Below are 22153 nucleotides of genomic sequence, written 5' to 3' on the forward strand. Positions count from 1 at the left end.
AGCCCAGTCTGATCTACAGATCTAGTTCTAGCCAACCCTGTCTTGAAAAACATAAAGAAACAAAAAAGATTGTTCTAAGAGTTTTTGAGAATGGCTCCCAATTACCCTAACTTCCCTTAAACTGCAGTCACTGTCTCTTTAGTACAACAAAACCCCGTTTAAAAGGTGGGGAGGGGTCTGGAGAGATGGCTCAGAGGTTAAGAGCACTGGCTGCTCTTCCAGAGGACCTGAGTTCAATTCCCAGCAACCACATGGTGGCTCACAACCATCTGTAATGAGATCTGGTGCCCTCTTCTGGCACGCAGGCATGCATGCAGCCAGAACATATATATGCAAAATAAACAAATAAATCTTTAAAAACAAAGAAAACAAACCTTATTTTGCTTCAGATCTCTCACCCTGCTCCACCGCACAGAAAACACATCTGAAGCACTACAGAATAATCAGGGTTCATCTTTATTTCCCTTTTCTCAGCACAGACCTGTGCTTCCTGCTTAAACCAAGAATGACTTCTACTCTAGTTCTGAAATACTCCAATCATAAAGAGGTACTGTTAAAGAGAATTTAGGAGTGTAATATACTCATGCATATATATCTGTGCATTGTAATTTTGAATACTGCAAATGAAAAACAAAACATCCTAAACTTAACAGCTAACTAGAGGCAAGAATGGAATCTCCCCTCCATTTTTAGACAAAGTCTCTCTATTTAGTCCAGTCTGACCTGGAGCCCATGACCCAAAAGCCTCAGCATATTTAGTACTGGGCTTACAGGTAGTTATTCACACTAAACCCAGCAGAAGGTAGGTTCTCAGAATGTTTACACTCTAAAGTGTTTGTTTCTATTAGGCTTGGGTTTTGGTTTTTTGGTTGTCTTTGTTTGTTTAAGAAAGGGGTTTTGCTTTATAGCCCAGGCTAGCTATGAACTCATAACAATCTTCCTGACTCAGCCACTAGCTCCTGGGATTACAGGGAATACATGCCCATTATACAGTGTTTAATCAATAAAAATTTGTTAAATCTATAAAATGTGCCATGTATTTATATACATCCTTTTGCTTTTGCTTTTTGGACAGATATGAAACACCACCCTGGTTCACATTTCCTTGAATATCTCAAACTCTCAAAAACAATTCTGCAAGGAAAATAGTTTTCAGATCTTATAGATAAGAAAACTAAAATTCTGAGTAGTTTTATAATTTAAAATCATACAAAAAATTTAATTGAATTGTTTTTGGTTTTTCAAGACAGGGTTTCTCTGTGTGGCCCTTGCTATCCTGGAACTTGCTCTGGAGACTAGTCAGTCTAGCCTCAAACTTCAAGATCTGCCTGTTTCTGCCTCCCAAATGCTGAGATTAAAGGCCTGCACCATCCACTGCCTGGTGGACCTGGGGTTCTTTTTCTGTTTGTTCTTACGATGAAGAGTTTTAGTATACAAGCCAAGAGACTTCATTAAGACATAATCATACATATGTATCACTGTGCCTATTCCCATTTGCCACTCATGTCTCCCAGGAAAAACAGGTTTTTAGGTTTTTTTGGGGTTTTTTTTTTTTTTATCATTTTGGTTTTGGACATGATCTCACTATGCAGTCCTGGCTGGCCTGGAACTCACAGATTTGCCCAGCTCTACCCTCCACCCCCAGTGCTAGCATTGAAGGACTGACCACTATACCCAGTCCAGAGCCAGCCACATGGTTTGTGCCTATAATCCCAGAATGGAGAGCTGCAGGCAGGAGTATATGGAGCTTAAAACAAAAACAGAAAGAAAAAAAAAAAAAAATCCCAGGTCCACCAAGTGGTGGGGGCACACACCTTTAATCCTAGCACTTGGGAGGCAGGGGCAGGCCCATTTCTGGGTTTGGGGCAGCCTGGTCTACAGATTGAGTTCTAGGACAGCCAGGGCTACACAAAGAAACCTTGTCTTGAAAAACCAAAATATAAAAAAACGAAAAGAAACCCAGGTCCATGTCCTTCCCCTAACACACTGCTAACTCCTCACAAAATATATATAACAAACAGCTAGACAAATATGCTCAAGTTTCTCATTGCAGAATACAATGCCCCAAGCCCCAAACTAGTGTGTTCTCCCTTAAAAGTCAGACTGCATGCTAGCACAGGAAAGCTTCCTGACATATTTATCCTAGAAGGAAAGTGGTGTTAATGAGAATAGCACACTGCTTTTTCCCTCTCTGCACCCAATTTTAACCAGCTGCTCAGGGGCTTCACATCTTTCACGTTAAACAACATAAACACTGGCTCATTTAAAGTGGCAGCCTCAGATGACACGTTCAGATGTACTGCTTTTCAAAAAAAATAAAAAATAATAATCTCTTGTTTTCAGATAGCTAGGCATTTGGGGTTCTGTCACTTCTGCTGGTTACTTTTATCTACAGGTCCCCGAGAGTCACTTTAGGCTTCTGTCTCTGTTCACTGCTCAGCCTGTCAGATCTTTGCACCAGGGACATTTTCTAAAAAGCATCTAATCTCTCATTGTTTTGTTTTTTTTTAGAAAAAAAAAAACAATGAATCAAAACATATTCCTATGGGTAATTCTTAAACTACATATTTTAAAATAATATTCTTGCAATTTTTCTAAAAATCGAGTTATTTTAGCCCAACTCAAGACACTAATATCAGAAATGAGTTTTCCCTGATCTCCTATAGTACATACTGAAAAGATTCTTTTTAAATTATTAAATGTAAATAGCTCATTAAATATAATCCAATTACTTTAATTGTAAAGAGGAAGTAATCACAGTATGTATTCTTGCCTAGTAGATTTAGTATCTTAAACTAATCTTTTCAGCATTAATATTTTAAATTAACCTTTGACTTTGGAAAAATATAAAATGATGTCTCTCTTTTAAAATGCATGTGTATGTGTTTAACGCTATACTTCACTGGGTTTTGTTGCAGTTTTTGCAAGGAATAGAACAATCCCTCAGATAGGTCTAATCATATCCTACCTGCCCAAACGCAACTGGTATTTCCTCTCTGCCATGAATTATGTTAAAAGGCCTGTGTAAAATTCCAATGCTTAAGTGGGACAAAAAGCCAAAAGATAAATTCTGTAGCATTCCAATGATCACAAAAATTTGACTTGAAAAGATAATCCAATACAAACTCTGTGATCAGAATGTAATGGCAGGGTGCTCTGTACTTTCTGTTTCCTGATTTCTACTCTGAACTCACCAATCAGCTTTCTGGGACTACTCCCAGGAACTCACTCTTCTTATTCTCTGGACGCTAGCCCCTCGAGTTTGCCATTATCACATTTTCTCTGAGCAGCCATCTGGTTCTTCGGTTTTTACTGTTTTCTGTTAAGCAACAGTAAATATATTGTATAGCTAAGTTCCTATTAACTGCTTTGAAAGTGGGTTCCAATATTTTCAAAGAACATCAATTAGAACAGAGAAAAACACACAAAAAAGAAATTAACAAGTTTGAACACATCTGTACTCCATGCACTCAGAAAGCCGAGGTGGGGTGATCAGGACTTTGAGGCTAACCTGAGCTATATGAGACCCTATTTTAAAAAGTTCGAGGGCTGGAGAGATAGGACAGTAGGTAAAGATAGCTTGTCACCAAACCTGGTAATCTGACCCCCACATGGTGAGAGAAGAAAAAAAAAAAAGACTACTAAAAGTAATTTCACAGATAAAAGGTACATCAGCAGCTAAAACTAAGCCCCATTCAAAACTTCAATGACTCAAGTTTCATCTTGATAACAGTGGTATTTCTGTTCAAAATATATCTTATTAGGCAGCTCTTGGAAGTTAAAAAGGTGTCTTTAAATGCCTGCTGACCTAAAATTGCCATGTTCTATACTTTAAAGGAATTGATTCTGTGCTGGACAATAAGATGCCAAATTCTGTTCAATGGAGGTCAGAATACTATTTGGTGAACCTATTCTGCACTTGTAGAAGTAAAATAAGACTGGCCTGCACATCCCTAAGGGAGGGTGGTATTTATGTGGGCTCTCCCTATGACCTCTTGGCAGAAAATGTAAGAAAGTCCTTTTTGGAGGCTAAGGGGCGGACCCAGGACTTTCAACTACCCATTCAAGAGGGTTACAATTCCCCTCCTCCATAATTAAGTTCCCTTTTTCACTCTCCATGCATGCATGAATTGCTGTGACACTGACATGGGGGCCTGACACCAGCCTTTGAAGGTCATTTAAGTCTTCCCAAGCCCTAAAAGCTATGCGTCATCCATTTTACAATGCCTGAAAGGAGGATCTGACACAGTCCTCATAGGGAATAACCTAAAGAATAAGAGTGCTCCAAATATATTAATTATAAAATAAGCAAATCAAGGAAATAAAACATCATAAAACTCAGTTACTAAAGAGACAATAGTCTAGCTGAAATGTCTTATGCCTTTTATCCCACCACTTGCCAAGTGCAAGGCTAGTCTGATCTACGCAGCAAGTTCCAGACAGCCTGGGTAGTGAGACCTAACAGGGGGAGAGAACTTATTAATTTAACACCACCTTTATCTGGGAAAGCAGAAAAGATCACTCACAACACAGCTGCTCCCCATGGCTCAGGCCTCATGTCTTGCTCCTGCCTCATACAGACCTTCCCCTGCCTATCCATTGCACCATGTTCTCCACACCTGTGCTTAAGTCTGACCACCTCCCTCATGATTCCCACCAACGCCTAGGGACTTAAGTGAAGCATCTCCACAGGCCTTGCCAAAGACACTCATGTCCTCTGCCTCTCTTGCCCTTCTGGGTCTCTCTTTTTCTTATAACTAGAGATTCAACCTAAGAGGCCTTGTGAGCTCATAGCAAGTACTCTACCCCTGAACTACACCCTCTCACTCTAACTCTCCCTCTCCTCTCTCTCTATTTTTCGAGACAGAGTTTCTATGTGGTTTTGGAGCCTGTCCTGGAACTCCCTCTGTAGATCAGGCTGGCCTCAAACTCACTGAGATCTGCCTGCCTCTGCCTCCCAAATGCTGGGACAAAAGGGTGTGCCATCACACCTAGCATTTGTTTCAGTTGTTTGTGGGGATTTATGTTGTTGGAAAAGAACCTCCTGTAACCCAAGGGCTGGCCTAGAATTTGTTATGTAGCCAAGGATGGCCTTGAACTCTTAAATCTTTCTACCTTCACATCCAGGTTGACAGGTCCCATTTATGTGGTTCTAGGGATCAAACCCAACAGCTTACAACTGTGTATCCAACTGTCCTGACTCACTGTGTACAAAAGAGAGCTACCTGATTCTGACTCTAAGGGTTACAATTACCAAACTATCATGCCTGGTACAAGTCTCATATTCTTCATATTTATATTCTCTCTTCCCCCGCTCTCGTTTATCTGTTTTTGTTTGTTTGTTTGTTTGTTTGTTTGTTTTTGAGTCAGGGACTGTTATGTAGCTCTGCCTGTCCTGGAACTCAATATGTAGACTAAGCTGACCTCGAACTCAGAGATCACCTGCCTCTGCCTCAAATGCTGGGATTAAAGGTGTGTGCCATCAAACTCAGCATAAACCTCAAACTCCTCAACCTTCCACCTCAACCTCTAGAATTCTGAGATTATTGGGATGTAAGTTTAGCTATGAGAATTTCAGGTGGACAGAGCACCAAGTGCAGAAGCAATGTTCTGGGAACAGCAAACCGCTGGTGGGGCTGAAGTACCAGAAGTAATGAGAGATGAGCCTAATAAGGCAGACGGAAACGGAGACTTGGGGACCTTCCATGCAAGGCTATAGCACTTAGAGTATACTGAAGGCCACTGGGAGCCATTTAAAATTGAGAGCAGGGAAAGACATGATCAGATTTGCATTTAGAAAGCTCTTTGGCAGCAGTGTGGAGGATGTACTACATGAAGGGGTGAAAGACTGAGGCAGAAGCACTTCTAATTGACCGATAGGATCTACGAAACCTAACAGGAAAACTACAGCATAAGATGACCAAAGTGCTCCATGGTTAGTAGACGCCAGCTTCTGCCACTGATAAGTGTCTTCCTGTAACATTTAAATCACACTGCCCTGAGTAGTAACTTTTAGGTGTTTTTGTTGGTGGTGGGTTGTTTTCTTTTCTTTCTTTCTTTTTTTTTTTTTTTTTTTTGCTTTTTAGGTTTTTTGTTGTGGTGGTGGTTTCTTGAGATATGTTCTCACACTGCCAGGCTGGCCTCAAACTCTTAGTGTAGTGGCATAGTGGAAGAGAACCTGAATTTCTAATCCTCTTGACTCTGTCTACCCACATACTGAATTGCAGGCCAGTGCCACTATGCCCATTTTTTTACCCAGTGCTGGGATTCAAACCCAGGTATTTATGTAACCTAGGCAAGTGCTCTACCAACTGAACTACATCACCAGCCCCAGGCATCAATTTTTATATTCTGAAAAACCTGCTTATGTATGAATGCAGAAGCAGAGAGAATATTGACTATTGTCAAATGTCATGGCTCTTTCTTTCCTTTTTTTAGAGACAGGGTTTTTCTGTGTAGCTTTATCTATCCTTGGCTGTCCCAGAACTCACTCTGTATGTAGACTAGGCTGGCCTCAAACTCACAGAAAACTGCCTGGTCCTGCCTCTGTCTCCCAAATGCTGAAATTAAAGGTGTTCACCAATACTGCCTGGCAAATTCCGCTCATTTTAATGATTTGCAATTATTTATTAATATAAACGTTTTAAAAGGGGCCAGAAACCATCATGATGGTACACACCTTTAATTCCAATGCATTGGAGGCAGAGGCAGGAAGGTGTCTGAGTTTTAGACCAGTCTAGTCTACAGAGTTCCAGGACAACCTGGGATATACAGAGAGACCCTGTCTCAAAAACAAAATAAACAAACAAACAAAGAAAATATGGGCCTGATGGCATATACCTATAATCCCAGCACACAGAAGGAATAGGTAGGCAGATCTCTTTGAGTTTAAGGCAACTATAAATAATTCCATGCCAGAGCTGTACAATGAAACTCTGTCTCAAAAACAACAAAAATAAAAAAGCGACAGGGGACAGTGAGATGTTTCAGTGGGTAAAATACACTAACTGCCAACATGATGACCTGAGTTCAATCCACAGTGGAAGGAGAGAAATGATCCTCCAAGCTGTCGTCTGACCTCTGCACACCAAGGTGCGTGTGTCGTGTGTGTGTGTGTGTGTGTGTGTGTGTGTGTCGTGTGTGTGTGTGTGTGTGTGTGTGTGTGTGCGTGCGTGCGTGCGTGCGTGCGTGTGTGTGTGTGTGTGTGTGTGTGTGTGTGTGTGTGTTTTCCCTTTTTCTTTTCTTTTCCACAGGGTCACAGACTGGCCTCTAACTCTCTGTGAAGTCAAGGATGACCTTGAACTTCGGATCCTCCTGCGTGCAGGGATTTCTGGTACGCACTATGACACTCAGTTTGTGTAGTAGTGGGAATCAAATCCAGTGTCCTGCCTGCTGAGCCACAGCCCTAATCCTAAATGAGTACATTCTTGGTAACTTTTTCATTCTGTCATTTTTCTTTAGATAATACTGCTATAATTTATAATTTGTTTCTACTGGTAAATAGTATCCCACTATATGAACATACGATGATTTACTTAGCCAACCTCAAAATAATGCAGTTTTTTTTCCCAATTTTTATTATTTTTCTTAGTTTACTACCAATAGAGTGTTGCTATGGACACTTTTGTAAATATGTCCTAGTATACTTGCATAATATAAGAATTTTTTTTTTTTTTTTTGAGACAGAGTTTCTCTTTCTAACAGCCCTAGCTGTCCTGGAACTCACTCTCTAGACCAGGCTGGCCTCGAACTTACAGAGATCCACCTGCCCCCACCTGGCTAATAAAAGAATTCTTTAAGGCAAGGCTGGCAAGATGGCTCAGTAAGTAAAGACACCTGCTGCCTAGCCTGATGAACTGCATTCAATCTCCAGTACCCATATGACAGAAGAAAACCTATTCCTAAGAGCTATCCTCAGACCTCCAAACACACACTGTGGCATGCTCATACCCACACTCATAAACACACACACGAAATAAGTTTAAAAAAAAAAAAGAGAGTTCCTTAAAGTAGACACTCAAGAATGGAATGCCATATGCAAACCCAGTGTGCTGCACACACTAAGCAGGTGTCCTAACACTCAGCTACATATCTAACCAGCACACTCCTGTTTGTAAGGTTCTAGATTCTTTGCCAGCTTTTCCTTCCTTCCTTCCTTCCTTTCTTTTTTTTCAGACAGAATCATAAATAGTCAAAGTTGGCCTTGAATTCACTATATACCTGAGGGTGATTTTGAATTTTCAATCCTCCTGGGTTGACTGCCTGAGTACTGGGATTACAGGGATATGCTACCATGCCCACTTTTTTGATGACAATTTTTGTTTTTATTCTTTGCCAATGATTGACCAATATTACAATATTTTTAATCTGTACCTCCTTAGTAACTAATGAGGCTTAAAATTCCCAATTCTTGCCGGTCAGTGCCTTTAGTCCCAGCACTGGAGGCAGAGGCAGGAGGATCTCTGTGAGTTGAGACCAGCCTGGTCCACAGATCAAGTTCCAGGACAGCCTCCAAAGCCACAGAGAAACCCTGTGGGGGCTGGAGGGGGGGGGGACCAATTCTTTTTCAATAAATGACTTACGTTTTACAAAATGCAAGCACCTCTGAAAACCTGGGAAGTCATGAACTGCAACAATGTAGCAACAGCTGCCTCCCAAAAATTAGCCAAAAAACTGGTCTCTCTCAACTGTATCAGAAAATCACATGACCAAATCTAAGCCCTATTGAACCCAACAAAAGGGCAAATTTAGAAATGTTAATCTGTGGTGGGTCAGGATTTTGAAGAACTGAGAGAGAACACTCACAGTTACAGGTGCATATGCTTCGTATAAAGGAGGCAGGAGAGCTCAAGGACACCCTCAACTACATTTAGACTTAGAAGCCAGCCGAGACCCCGGCTCAAAATACAGAAACCAATCATGGTGACACAAGGACTTAATCCCAATCCTGGAAGCAATGCCAGGCAGATTTCTTGTTCGAGGACAAGCCTCTTCTTCTACATATAAAGTTCCAGGCCAGCCAGGTCTCTGGGTGATAAGACCTTTTCTTTAAAAAAACAAAAACAGGTTGGAGAGATGGCTCAGCAGTTAATAGTATGTATTTATTTCCCTTGCAGAGGACCTGGGTTCATCTGTAACAACAGGTTGAGGGAATCAGATATCCTCTTGTGGCTTCCTCTGGTACCATATGCACATACATACATGCAAGGAAACACACTCATACACCTAAAACAATATTAATTCAGTGTACTTTGTACTGGAGTAATGTTGAAAGCTTGTTTAGTGATTGACCAAGTTACTCCTCTCTGAGTGAGAGTCAACATCTAATTTTAATAGTACTTTATCAGAGTACTATTACAAATAACTATGATTACAAGGATAGCGATGGACACTACTAGGCTGACAGATCAATGAGACAGCACTCATATCCCAGATTTCAGACTGGTATAATCCTTTTTAACAAACAATAACACAGCCTCAGGACTATACAATAAGGCTATTTCCAAATATCTATGAGAAGTTAACAACAGTACTAATTCTCTAACAATCTAGTAATACAGACGGCTTCCCCAGCTCCATTCTTTGTAGAAATCATGTTAATAAAGATGTTTGGGGATTTATTGTTTTAAATGCCAATATTTTAAAAAACAGGACAAGTGTTACAAAAATTCCTGCTGGTATTTTTCAGACCTGGAGGAAATAGAGTTTGACAAAGAATATTTCCCAAGTGGTCTGGTAGGCAGCAAACGAATTAACAAAATCGAGAAAAGAAAATATGAATTGTATCAGGTAAAGGCCTGACTTCTATTGGCAGGAGAAAAACAAAAGCATCTGTACTGTATTAGTAAGAAGCTATGGCAAACAAAATTCAATTACAATTAAAAACTACCATGTCTTGTCAAATACATTAAAACTGAACTTTGCCAAAAAGTATCCTCTTAAGTTATTCATTCATCTTGGTTAATATCAATGGTTCCAGTAGGATTACTAATAGTATTTTCTCTTGCTTTTTTTTTTTTTTTTTTTTTTTTAAAGAAGTGTTTTGCTAGACAGTGGTTAGACAGTCAGATTATCTCTGTGAGCTCAAGGCCAGCCTGGTCTACAGAGTGAGTTCCAGGACAGCCAGGCTATGCAGAGAAACACTGTCTTGAAAAAATATATATATAAATAAATAAATAAACTGTTTTAGATTTATTTTATTGTATGAGTGTTTTTCATGTATGTATTCATGTATACCATGGGTGTACCTGTGGCCTGAGGAGGTCAAAAGAAGACATTTTATCCACCATGTGGTACTGGGAAACAAAAATAGGTCCTCTGCTAAAGCAACTAGTGCTCTTACAGCTGAGGCATCTTTCCAGCCCCCTTCTTTCTTGCTCATAAAAGTGAGTCATGGGCCGGGCGTTGGTGGCACACGCCTTTAATCCCAGCACTCGGGAGGCAGAGGCAGGCGGATCTCTGTGAATTCGAGGCCAGCCTGGTCTACAGAGCAAGTGCCAAAGCTACACAGAGAAACCCTGTCTCAAAAAACCAAAAAAAAAAAAAAAAGTGAGCCACGGGCTGGAGAGACACTCAGCAGCTAAGAATATTTGTTGCTCTTCCAGAGGACTTGGGTTCAATTTCCAGCACCCACATGATAGTTAACAATCATCTGTATGTACCTCCACTTCCAGGGGATCCCAAGGACTCTTCTGACCTCTGCAGGCAGGCACCGGGTATACCTACTGTTGCACAAACATACATGTAAGCAAAATGCCCATAAATATAAAATAGAAATAAATTTAATTTTTTTTTTTTTTTGAGACAGGGTTTCTCTGTTTTGGAGCCTGTCCTGGTACTAGCTCTGTAGACCAGGCTGGCCTTGAGCTCACAGAGATCTATCTGTCTCTGCCTCCTAAGTGCTGGGATTAAAGTCATGTGCCACCACCAACAGGCTTAAATAAAAAATTTTAAAGTGAACCAGTCTGGGAACTAGAGAATTGGGTCATTAGGCAAAGACACTTGCTGCCACACCCATCCCCAGGATCAAAATGGTAAAAGGAAAAGCCTAACTCCTACAAGTCGTCTTCTGATCTCTATATGTATATCATGCACACACACACACACACACACACACACACACACAAAATAAAGTAATCAATCAATCAATCAATCAATGAGTATTTAAATTTTTTGGTTTTTTTTTTTAAAGATTTTATTTATTATGTATACAACATTCTGCTTCCATGTATATCTGCACACCAGAAGAGGGCACCAGATCTCATAAGGGATGGTTGTGAGCCACAATGTGGTTGCTGGGAATTGAACTCAGGACCTCTGGAAGAGCAGTCAGTGCTCTTAACCTCTGAGCCATCTCTCCAGCCCTGTTATATTTTTTGAGACACGGTTTCTCGTAGACCAGGCTGGCTTGGAACTCACAGAGATCTGCCTGCCTCTGCCTCCAGAGTACTGGGACTAAAGGCGTGTGCCACCAACATCAAACTTGTGTAAAGTTTCGAACTGAGACAAATGGCTGAGGTACCTATTTAACATATCAAATTGGACCTGGCCTCTAGGTTCTCCCAGCATCCCTCAGTCCCACCTGTCACAGGGTATGACTGGCAAACCCTGTCCTCTACCCTGAATTCTCCAGCCCAGGGGCTGGGCCACCCTTCCCCCAGAGGCTCAATTTGAAGAGCTAGCTACTCATTGGTCCAAGACGTGGAAGCCACATGGCAGAGAGAGAGAAATGACTCCCAAGAGTTATCCTAACCTCCACATGCATGCTGCCACAAGCATCAATCAATCGAATCAATCAATGTACACCGAGACACTGAGACAGAGAAATGGGATGGTTGTTTGCTTTTTAGTTCCAGCAGATCTAACCCATGATGTCAGGCATGCCAGGAAAGCATTCTACTACTACAGAGCCATACCTCAGCAAAGTAAGATGGGTTTTTTTGTTTGTTTGTTTTCATTTGGGAAGATTTTTTATTTTTGTTGTTGCAGTACTAAGAATCAAACTCTTATGTACTGAAAATAGCAAATAGATTTTTTTTTAATCAGAAAATAAAAAATGAGAGGGCTTTTTTTTTTTGGTGTTTTTTGTTTGTTTGTCTATTTATTGCATTCCAATCCCAGTTCCCCATGGTTCCCTCCTCTTGTCCTGCTTCTCCCCACCCCACTTCCCATCCACTCCTCAGAGAGGGTAAGGCCTCCCCTAGGAAGTCAACTAAGCCTGTCCCATCACCTAGTTGAGGCAGGACCAAGTCCCTTCCCTGTGCCTAGGCTGATTAGAGTGTCTCTCCATAGAGAATGGGAAAGTCAGTTTATACATTAGAGATAGGTCTTGGTCCCAGTGCCACTGGCCTCTTATACTGCCCAAGCCACACCACTGTCACCTGTATTCCTATGCAGGTACCCCAGTTGTCAGTCCAGAGTCAGTGACCTCTCACTAGTTCGGGTCAGCTGATTCTGTGGGTTTACCCCATGGTCTTTGACTCCTTTGTTCATTTTATCTATTCTCCATCACTTCAACTGTACGCTGGGAGCTCGGCCTAATGGTTAGTTGTGGAGCTCTGCATCTGCCTCCATCTGTTAGAAATGAGTTTTGATACAGTGACTTCTCTAAAGATGTGTAAACAAATGGTCCCCAAGGTATTGAGACTGACCTAATATAATTAACATTAAAAAAGGAAAAAAAGGGCTTGGAGAGATGGCTTATTGAGTAAAGTGCTTACTGTGCAAGAATGAGGACCTGAATTCAGATCACCAGCCCCCACATAAATGCTGGGTGTGGGAGAAGATATCTATAACCCCAGCCCTATCTCAAAACTAGAGGTGAAGCCAGGTGGTGGTGGTGCACGCCTTTGATCCCAGCAATCTGTCAACAGAGGCAGTTGGATCTCTGTGAGTTCGGGACCAGCCTAGTCTACAAAGCTAATTACAGGACAGCCAGGGCTACACAGAGAAACTCTATCTCAGGGGAGAAAAAAAAAAAAAAAAGTTGAGATGACTGAAAATAATTTTTTTAAAAATTATTTAACTTTCATTTATGTGCATTGGTGTGAAGATGTCAGATTCCCTGGAACTGGAATTACAGACAGTTGTGAGCTGCCATGTGGGTACTGGGAATTGAACCCAGATCCTCTGGAAGAGCAGCCAGTGCTCTTAACTGCCAAGCCATCTCTCCAGCCCCTGAAAAGACATTTGACATCAACTTCTGGCCTCCACATACATCTAAAGGTATACACACACACATGCATATATCACACATACATGCTATTACCTAAAGTCAGGCCTGGGCTTACAAATTTAGTGTTTGGGGGTAGAAGCAGGATGATCAAGAATTCAAGGCTGGCAAGTCAGTAACACAGCAAGTTCAAGACCAACCTGGGCTACATGAGACCCTACCTCAACACCACCACCCAACACACACACACACACACACACACACACACACCCCTAGGCTAGGGGTGCTGGTATATGTCTGTAATTCTCACACTTGGGAGGCAGACATAGGAGGATCACTACAAGTCTAAGCCAGCCTGGTCTACATGGCAAGAGCCAGGCTAGTAGGCAAACTCAAAAACAAAAAATTAGGGGCTGGAGAAATGGCTCAATGGTTAAGAGTATATATTAATTACTCTTCTAGCAGGCCAGGACTTGGTCCCCAGCGCTGACAGAAGACAGCTCACAACCTCTGCTAACTCCAGTTCCAGTGTATGTATCCAACACCCTCCTATGGCCTCCTCAGCACTTGAACACATACAGAACACATAGTCATCCAGACACACATACATACACATAAATAAATCTTTTTAAAAAGGCGGGGGCCGGGCGTTGGTGGAGCATGTCTTTAATCACAGCACTCAGGAGGCAGAGGCAGGCGGATCTCTGTGAGTTGGAGGCCAGCCTGGTCTCCAGAGTGAGTTCGAGGACAGCCTCCAAAACAATAGAAGAGAAACCCTGTCTCGAAAAACCAAAACAAAACAAAACAAAAAAAAGGAGGGGCTGGAGAGATGGCTCAGTGGTTAAGAGCACCAGCTACTCTTCCAGAGGACCCGGGTTCAATTCCCAGCACCCAATGGGAGCTCACAACTGTCTGTGATCTGGCAACCTTGTACAGACATACATGCGGGCAAAGATGTCAACACACATAAAAAAAATTAAATAAATAAATTAAGGGTTAAAAAAAGAAAGTCAAGTGTTAGGCCCTACATTCAGTCCTTGACCATAGAAGAACAAGCATGGCAGCACTTGTAAACTTTAATCCCAGAACTCTTGGGACGAAAAGGCAGGCATATCTCTATTGAGTTTGAGGCCAGCCTGGTCTATAGAGCAAGTTCTAGGACAGCCAGGGCTACACACCCTGTCTTGAAAGAAAAAAAAAAAAGGGGGGGTGGTGGGAGTTAAGAGCACTGGCTGCTCTTCCAGAGGACCGGAGTTTAATTCCCAGCACTCACATGGCAGCTCACAACTGTCTGCAACTCCAGTTCTGGGGAATCTGACACCCTCACACAGACATACATGCAAACAAAACACCAATGCATATAAAATAAAAACAAATAAACCATTAAAAAAAGATTTGATGTAGAAATATCTTCCATTTTACCACTTTACTTCACATTAAAGTTGCTTGCAGATGTGTCTGTATTTTTTTTTAAATCTGCCTTTCTACAGAGGTGCTCTGACCTTTGTTATTTTCAGTTATCTTTCTAGACTGTGTCTATTTTACCTTTTCTGTGTGGCAACCACAACTGCACATTCTATTCTAGGTACTGACACACTGTGGTTTGTACAGGAAGAATAATGTGTCCTGTATTTCCTAGGCTTCCATAGTAACATCCAGCATTTTGCTGGCTTTTTGTAGCTGCATTCAGGGTAGAGACCGGCGACTTTGAAACCTCCTCCTATGTTCACCAGCTAACTTCAGAGCTCATCTTCTGATAATTACACTTTAGACTATTTTTCCCATTACTACATTACCTTATTTTTATCTACATGGAGGCTATTTCCCATAATTTCAGACACATCCAACCTTGGACTTTCATATTTCTCTCTGGTCCTGTAGATTCCAAACAGTAGATTCAGTAACTTATAGATAATTTTTTTTTTTTTTTGAGAGAGAGAGCGTTTCTTCAGTGTAGTCTTGCTGTGCTGGAACTCCCTCTGTAATCCAGGCTGGCCTCAAGCCCTAAGACTCTCAGGATCCTCCCACGACCTCCCAAGCGCTGGGATTTAAGGCATGCATCAACACTGCCCACCTCTATATCAAATCTTAAAAGTTACAAAACAGAAGTCAAGAAACAATGTTTTTACTTTGTTACCATTGCTATTTAAACCCAAAACCCAATAGGTTTTTGAGGTAAAGTCTTGCTATGTAGCTCAGCCTTTCCTTGCATTTACAATCCTGTGGCTTCAGACTTCTTAAGTACTGGAATAAGCAGGATACAAGAATGTACCACCAATACCGGTGTTGATGGCGCACGCCTTTAATCACAGCACTTGGGAGGCAGAGGCAGGTAGATCTTTGTGAGTTTGAAGCCAGCCTGTCTACAGAGCGAGTTCCAGGACAGGCTCCAAAACAATACAGAGAAACCTCGTCTGGGGGAGAGGGGGGCGGAATGCACCATCATGCTTGGTAATCCAGAATTTCCAAATTCTGTTCTTAGTAGGCTTGGCCATATAACCATAAGGCAACCAATTTTTTTAAACTCTTCTTTCCTTTTCTCCCTCTCTCCCTCTCTTTCTATGTGTATGAAGCAGGATGCTATCCACACAGTCAAAACTAGCCTTGAACTCACTATGTAGCCAAGGATGGCCTAGAACTCCTGGTCTCATGGTTCTGTCTCCACCCCCAAGTGCCTTTTTTTATCTTTTGAGACAGGGTCTTTTTCTTAGCTTTGGCTGGCCAAGAACTCACTATGTAGACTAGGCTGGCCTCCAGTGCTAGGATTAAAGGTTTGAGCCACCACACCCAACTAAAAGCCTGGCTTTTGACCCTTATCTATGATAATCTAAAGGACTGCTGTGAGAATAGAAAAATTCTAATATAATGTTTCAGTATTTAGTTAGTAGCTATTGTTTTTATTAGACCCAATTGTTTACTTCCCAATTCAGAATTTAAAATAATCAAATTCACTGGTGAAGTAGGGAATATAGAATGTAATAAAAATTCAACTCAAAAGTGGCATAAATCCATAGGTAACATTTCCAGAAGAAATTCCAAGAGAAATTATAAATTTTAGGCAACAAAGCCTTAATTTTTGAAATTAGCATTTTCATGCCTTCCTACAAAGTCCTAGAGCAAGCTTTAAGCAGACATCTTCCTTCTCAACAAAATAGTGCCAAAGGAAAGAAAAGAAGCTTCTGCCACCCCAACCCTCACCCACAAGTCAAAGCCAAGGCAAAGAAAAAAATGCAAGGAAGGTATTATTGAAAGGCACTGAATACCACACCCACATTTAAGAGTTGGATACCACCTACTTCCAGCAACCCAAGGCATGTGGCTCCAAATAGCTGCAGAAAAGCAAACTCAGGAGAAAAAGCTTGACAACTTACACCACCAAGTCCACTCCAACCATACAGTCTTCTACAGGACAGACAGAAGAGAGTAACACAAGGATGTCAAGGTCCACAAGCACCAGACCAAGAAGGCTCTAAAGAAACAAAATGTCATTGAAGCAGCCAAGATCAACACCCTTATCAGGCCTGATGGAGAAAGAAGGTACAGTCAGTGAATTCCTGACTACAGCACTCTGAATGTTACCAGCAAAACTAGGATAGTCTAGATTGAGTGAAACTGGCTAACTATACTTTTTGTATGGTTAAACAAACAAACAAAAAACCCAGGGTGCAAAGTGTGGTGGTGGTGATGGCACCGGCCTTTGATCCCAGCCCTTGGAAGACAGAAGCAAGTGGATCTCTGAGTTCAAGGCCAGCTTGGTGTATAGATCAAGTTCCGGGGCTACACAGAGAAACTCTGTCTTGAAAAACCAAAAATAAGAAAAAAAAAAGTATAATCCTGGACTAGACAGATGATGTACCTGGCAAAGTATGCCATTCCTTAATTTATGGAAAGAACTGTTAATAGTTACTAAGCACTGGACTAAAGAGTAGCATCATTTAATCCTCCCAATATTTCTCTGAAATATACTTTGTAGTTTACAGATGAGAAAACAGGCTAAGAGAGGCCGCATCACTTGCCCAAGGCTCCTGACAGAGAAAATTACATATGAATCTAAGTGGACATTTTGGGGGGCTCTGGAGATCTCATTCTACAGCCCAGGCTGGCCTGATACACATAGCAATCCTCCTACCTGCGTCCCAGGGTTATGGTTATAGGCATACCCTACCACACTTGGGTCAATATCTATATTGTTTTGCTCTTTTTTTTTTTTTTTTTTTTTTTTTAAGACAGAACCTCACTCTGTAGCTGACTTAGAATTTACTCTGAAGATCAAGCTGGCCTCTAACTCAGAGATCCACTTGTTTGTATATTAGGATTAAAGATGCGAACCACCATGCACCATGTCTGGCTTCAGAATTTAAATTCTTAATCATATAGCAACACTCCCTCCTACCAATGGCAAATGTTGAGTAGTAGATACATAAAAATAAGGTGGGTAGTCTTAGGGTATGACATACACCTACAATCCTAGCACTTTCGCAGATAGAGGTGAGGCTAGAGGATCAAGAATTCAAGGACATCTTTTGTTACACTTAAGTATAGATCAGACTAGGCTGCATAAAACTGTTTCAAATACCAGGTGGCAGTGGTGCACACCTTTGATCCCATCACTAGGGAGGCAGAAGCAGATGGATCTCTGTTGAGTTGGAGACCCTCAGCTACAGAACAAGCTCCAGGACAGCACTCAGCTACATAGTGAGTTCTAAACCAGCCTGGTTACACAAGATACAATCGCAAAGAAAAAAAAGGGGGGGGGGGGCATTTCAGCCTGAAGTTTACTATTCATGAGTAGAGTGGTGTTTTGTTTTGTTTTGTTTCTTCCGAGATAGGGTTTCTCTGTGGCTTTGGAGGCTGTCCTGGAACTAGCTCTTTATAGACCAGGCTGGTCTCGAATTCACAGAGATCCACCTGCCTCTGCCTCTCGAGTGCTGGGATTAAAGGAGTGTGCCACCACCGCCCGGCATAGAGTGATTTTTTTAAATGTATCTTGTGCCTGGAAAGATGGTTCCATGGTTAGGAGCCCTGGCTGCTCTTTCAGAGGACCCAGGTTCAATTCCCAGAACCCATGTGGCTGCTCACACCTGTCTGTAACTCCAGTTCCAGAAGATCCAACACCCTCACACAGTTATACATGCAGGCAAAACACCAATGCACATGAAACAAAAATTAAAAAAGAAAAAGAAGAAGAAGAAAAGAAAAGAAAAACACCAAAAAGTTAATCTCTAAGTCCAGGTGGTGGTGGCTCACACCTTTAGTTCCAGCACTCAGAGGCAGGCAGATCTATGACTTCAAGGCCAACCAGGTCTACAGAGTTAGTTCTAGGATAGATAGGACTTTTACACAAGAGAAACCCTGTCTCAAAACCAACACTCCCCCCCCCCAAAAAAAAGGTTTATCTCTGAACCAATGTACTTTATTTATAAAATATAAAAGATAGCTACTAACATAATTTATCTCAAATGCTGGGGACTGAACATAACAGAATATATCAAAGTAGGAGCTCAGTGAACCTGAGCTAGAAAGGGGCAAAGTTGGTCCTCTAATAAAAATCCAATTTTGATTTTAGGAATCTACAGTTTCCAATGTAAGTGGAAGGGAATATTCTACACAGTCAAACAATTTCTCAAGATCTGTTTTGAAGCCAGGCCTGATGGAATAGGCCTTAATCCTAACTCCCTGGAAAGCTGAGACAGGGGAACTGCACGTTCAAGGCCCAGCTGGGTTACAGAGTAAATTCAAGGCCAGCCTAGGATACTCGGTGAGTCTCTGTCTCAAAATGAAAAACCAAAAAGAGAGATGAGGATGTAGTTCAGAAATGAAGCTTTTACCTAGCATGAATGAGGTTCTAGGTCAATCCCAGTACCACAAGATGAGGGAGAAGAAGAAAAAAATCTGTTTTGAGAAAGGGTTTTGATACTTGCTAGAACAAAGGTATCATGGGGAGAGGGGATAATTCTAAATACTGCAGAGCAAAAGAATTGCTCTTGTTATTCAATTGTGTCAACTACTGAGTTTAAATTAGTTTAAGTTATACGAGATATATGTATGTAATAAACAGGTGTGCATACACTCAAATTGAAACTAAAATGAACCATAACTCTCTCTGAAAAAAGGCATCAATATCCTAAAATAAGAAACTTAATTTTATTCGACTGGAATTAATCTTACAACTAAGAGAATACACTTCAGATTTTCCTATATTTTAACAGAGAAGGAAAACCAGAGCTCAAAAATAAATATCATAAGTAAAGCTTCATAGCCTTGGCCATCAATCTCAAACTGTTTATTTTTAGGTATCTAGAAATCATGATGAAAAGCAGATTTGTTCTAAGATACGTCTGTATCCGAACAGCATTCCCTCTGTACAATCCTTGTTTCTATTCTTCTCTTTTCTAATTCAATTCTGTTTGGTTTCTAAGTTAAGAAGTGTGTTTCATTTGCATAAATGGTAACTATTCTGAGATACTATTCATGACTATACATTTGAATTCTCTAGAGTACCATTCATAACTTCAAATGAAACAGGAAAAAAAAAAAAAACATTCATTCAACTTTACATTAATGGTGACTAAGGATGTGAGTGACGCTAATGTTATACTACTATAGAGCAAGGAGTCCTATCTATAGCCCCAGGATAAACATGGAAGCAGCTCAACACAAAATCATAAACATACTTAAAACAGCAGGGTATGTGTATGTGTTGTGTGTGTGTCATTTGCTGTTGTTACTCAATTTTGCAAGTTTTTTCATTAAAATTTTTAATTTTTATTCACATGTATGTATGTGCATGTATGTGCAAATACCCAAAGACACCTGAGAATTAAACTGGGGTACCCTGTCCTCTGGAAGAGCAATGAGCACTCTCCCCCGACCCCCTAACAGGGTTTCTCTTCATAACCCCTGGAATTCACCTTTAGTCCCAGCAATTGGGAGGCAAAGGCAGGCAGATCTCTGTGAGTTTGAGGCCAGCCTGATCTACAGAGAGAGTTCCAGGACAGACAGAGCTAATTACATGTATTTATTTTGTGTGTATGGAAGTCAGAGGACAACTTGCAGGAATTAATTCTCTCCCACCATGTGGGCCCCTGTGATGTTTAGTTTTAATTGTCAATTTAACACAGTGTAGAATGGTCTCAGAAGAAAATCTCAAAGAAAGACTATCTAGATTAGGATGGCCTGTAGGCACATTGTGAGGGATTGTTCTGAGTGCATTCATTAATGTGTAACGACTCAGACCTGCACACTGTAAAGAAAGTAGAGACTATGAGCTAAGCAATAGAAGCATGCATGCATTCATTCTCTCTCTGCTCTTGGCTGTGTATGTGACTAGCTGCTTCAAATTCCTGCCTCAATGAATTATGACCTGGAATTGTGAGCAAAATTTAAGCCCTTTCTCCCCTAAATCACTTTCTGTCAGGGTTATTTCCTTGGTGAAACAGAAATGAAACATTTTCATTCAGAGGCTGCATCAGGTCTTCAGGCCGGGTAGCAAGAGCTTCTCCCCTGGAAGGCCCTATGTCTGTTTTTTAGTTATGAAGTATCTAAGCAGGGACAACAAAGATACATCTTAGCCATAAAGCTCAAACTTCCATTAGAAGAATCCTAACAGGTTGTAGCAACTTCTTCAAAAAACCAATGAAGGTTGATCCTTAGGCCTAAAGCTTTTCTGTGAGTCTTTCATTCATGAAAGTAATAGTCTACTAGCTCTTTACTCCATCTAGTCTTAATCAGTGATAAGAAATTGAATTTACATAGATATGCATAAATAATTCAGCTATCTGTACTGCTCCAATAGATTTTAACTTGATAAAATAAAATCTGAACAGAATAAAGATAATGTGTCTATTTTAAAGTTGTCACTTCCTGATTTCCCTCAATTTCTTTTCTCATCCAAAGACAGGAGACCTATAACCAGAAAGAAGGAACAGAAGCCAAACACCCACCTCAGAACATCTGCACGCACTTCCTTTCACTGAGTTACCCCTGCTAACTCAGTGGTTTTTGACTGGGGTAATCTGGCTCCGCTGTCCATGTAACAATGTTTAGAGATATTTCTGGGTATCACATTGGGGGAGAAAGCTATTGGCACCTAATGGGTAGCAAACCGGAAGCTATTTAAAATTCTAATCTGACTATGAAATGTAATTAAGAGAATCAACACAAATGAACCTAGAAAAGACAGACAGACATGGTGGTTCAGGACGTCAAGGGGCTCAGGCAGGAGGATCAAGAATTCAAGACTGGCCTGGGCTATAGAATGAGATCTTAGCTCAAAATAAAACTCTAAGAACAGAATAAAACACAGGCAGTGTTAGCATTTATTAAGCCTATATGATATGTTGTACACTGATATACAAAAATGAGCCCCCCCCCCAAAAAAAAGGGCTGGGAATGCCAAGTGTGGTAGCACATGCCTTTAAGTCCCAACATTTGGGAGGCAGAGGCAGAGGCAGAGGGAGGTGAATCTTGTTTGAGGCCTGCCTGGTTTACATAGTGAGTTCCAGGACATTTAGACAGAGCTTCAGAGTAAGACCCTGTCTCAAAGGGGGGGAGTGGGGGAAGAGGCTGGGAATATAAGTTAGTAGTATGGCATTTGCCTAGCACATATGAAAGCCTGGGTTAAATCTCCATTAGAAAGAACAGCATTAAGTCCTGTTCTTAAGAAGCACACAGTAACTGATATGTAAAATAAGACTGTTTCTAATTTAAATAAAAATGTATTTAAAAGAAGGAGGAGGAGGAGCAGCAGCAGCAGCACACAGTAAACCAGGCATGGTGGTGCTCGCCTTTAATCACAGAACTTGGTAGGCAGAGGCAGCTGAATCTCCAAGATTCAGTTTCAGGACAGCCAAGGCTACAGAGAAACCCTATCTCAGGAAGAAAAAAAAAAAAGAGGAGGAGGAGAAGCAGAAGGAGCAGCACACAGTCAGGGAAAGCAACTTTATAACTTGTCTGACTTGGTGTGGGATTTTTAATAATTTT

At 41.1% G+C, this 22153-nt stretch overlaps 1 protein-coding gene across 4 annotated transcripts in view; it reads right to left on the reverse strand.

The window, feature by feature from the left end:
* Wasf2 (WASP family member 2) overlaps nucleotides 1-22153 on the reverse strand; it is a 61759-nt gene that overhangs the window by 34077 nt on the left and 5529 nt on the right. Inside the window, exon 2 of one of the 4 annotated variants that reach the window (XM_027399553.2) lies at nucleotides 10662-10724. The exons of the other annotated variants lie outside the window; for them this stretch is intronic. The gene's annotated coding sequence lies outside the window, so the exon portion shown is untranslated. The remainder of the gene's footprint in view (nucleotides 1-10661; nucleotides 10725-22153) is intronic. 4 annotated transcript variants of the gene reach the window in all.

The sequence above is a fragment of the Cricetulus griseus genome, chromosome 2 (assembly GCF_003668045.3).
Source record: "Cricetulus griseus strain 17A/GY chromosome 2, alternate assembly CriGri-PICRH-1.0, whole genome shotgun sequence".
NCBI classification, from domain to species: Eukaryota; Metazoa; Chordata; class Mammalia; order Rodentia; family Cricetidae; genus Cricetulus; species Cricetulus griseus.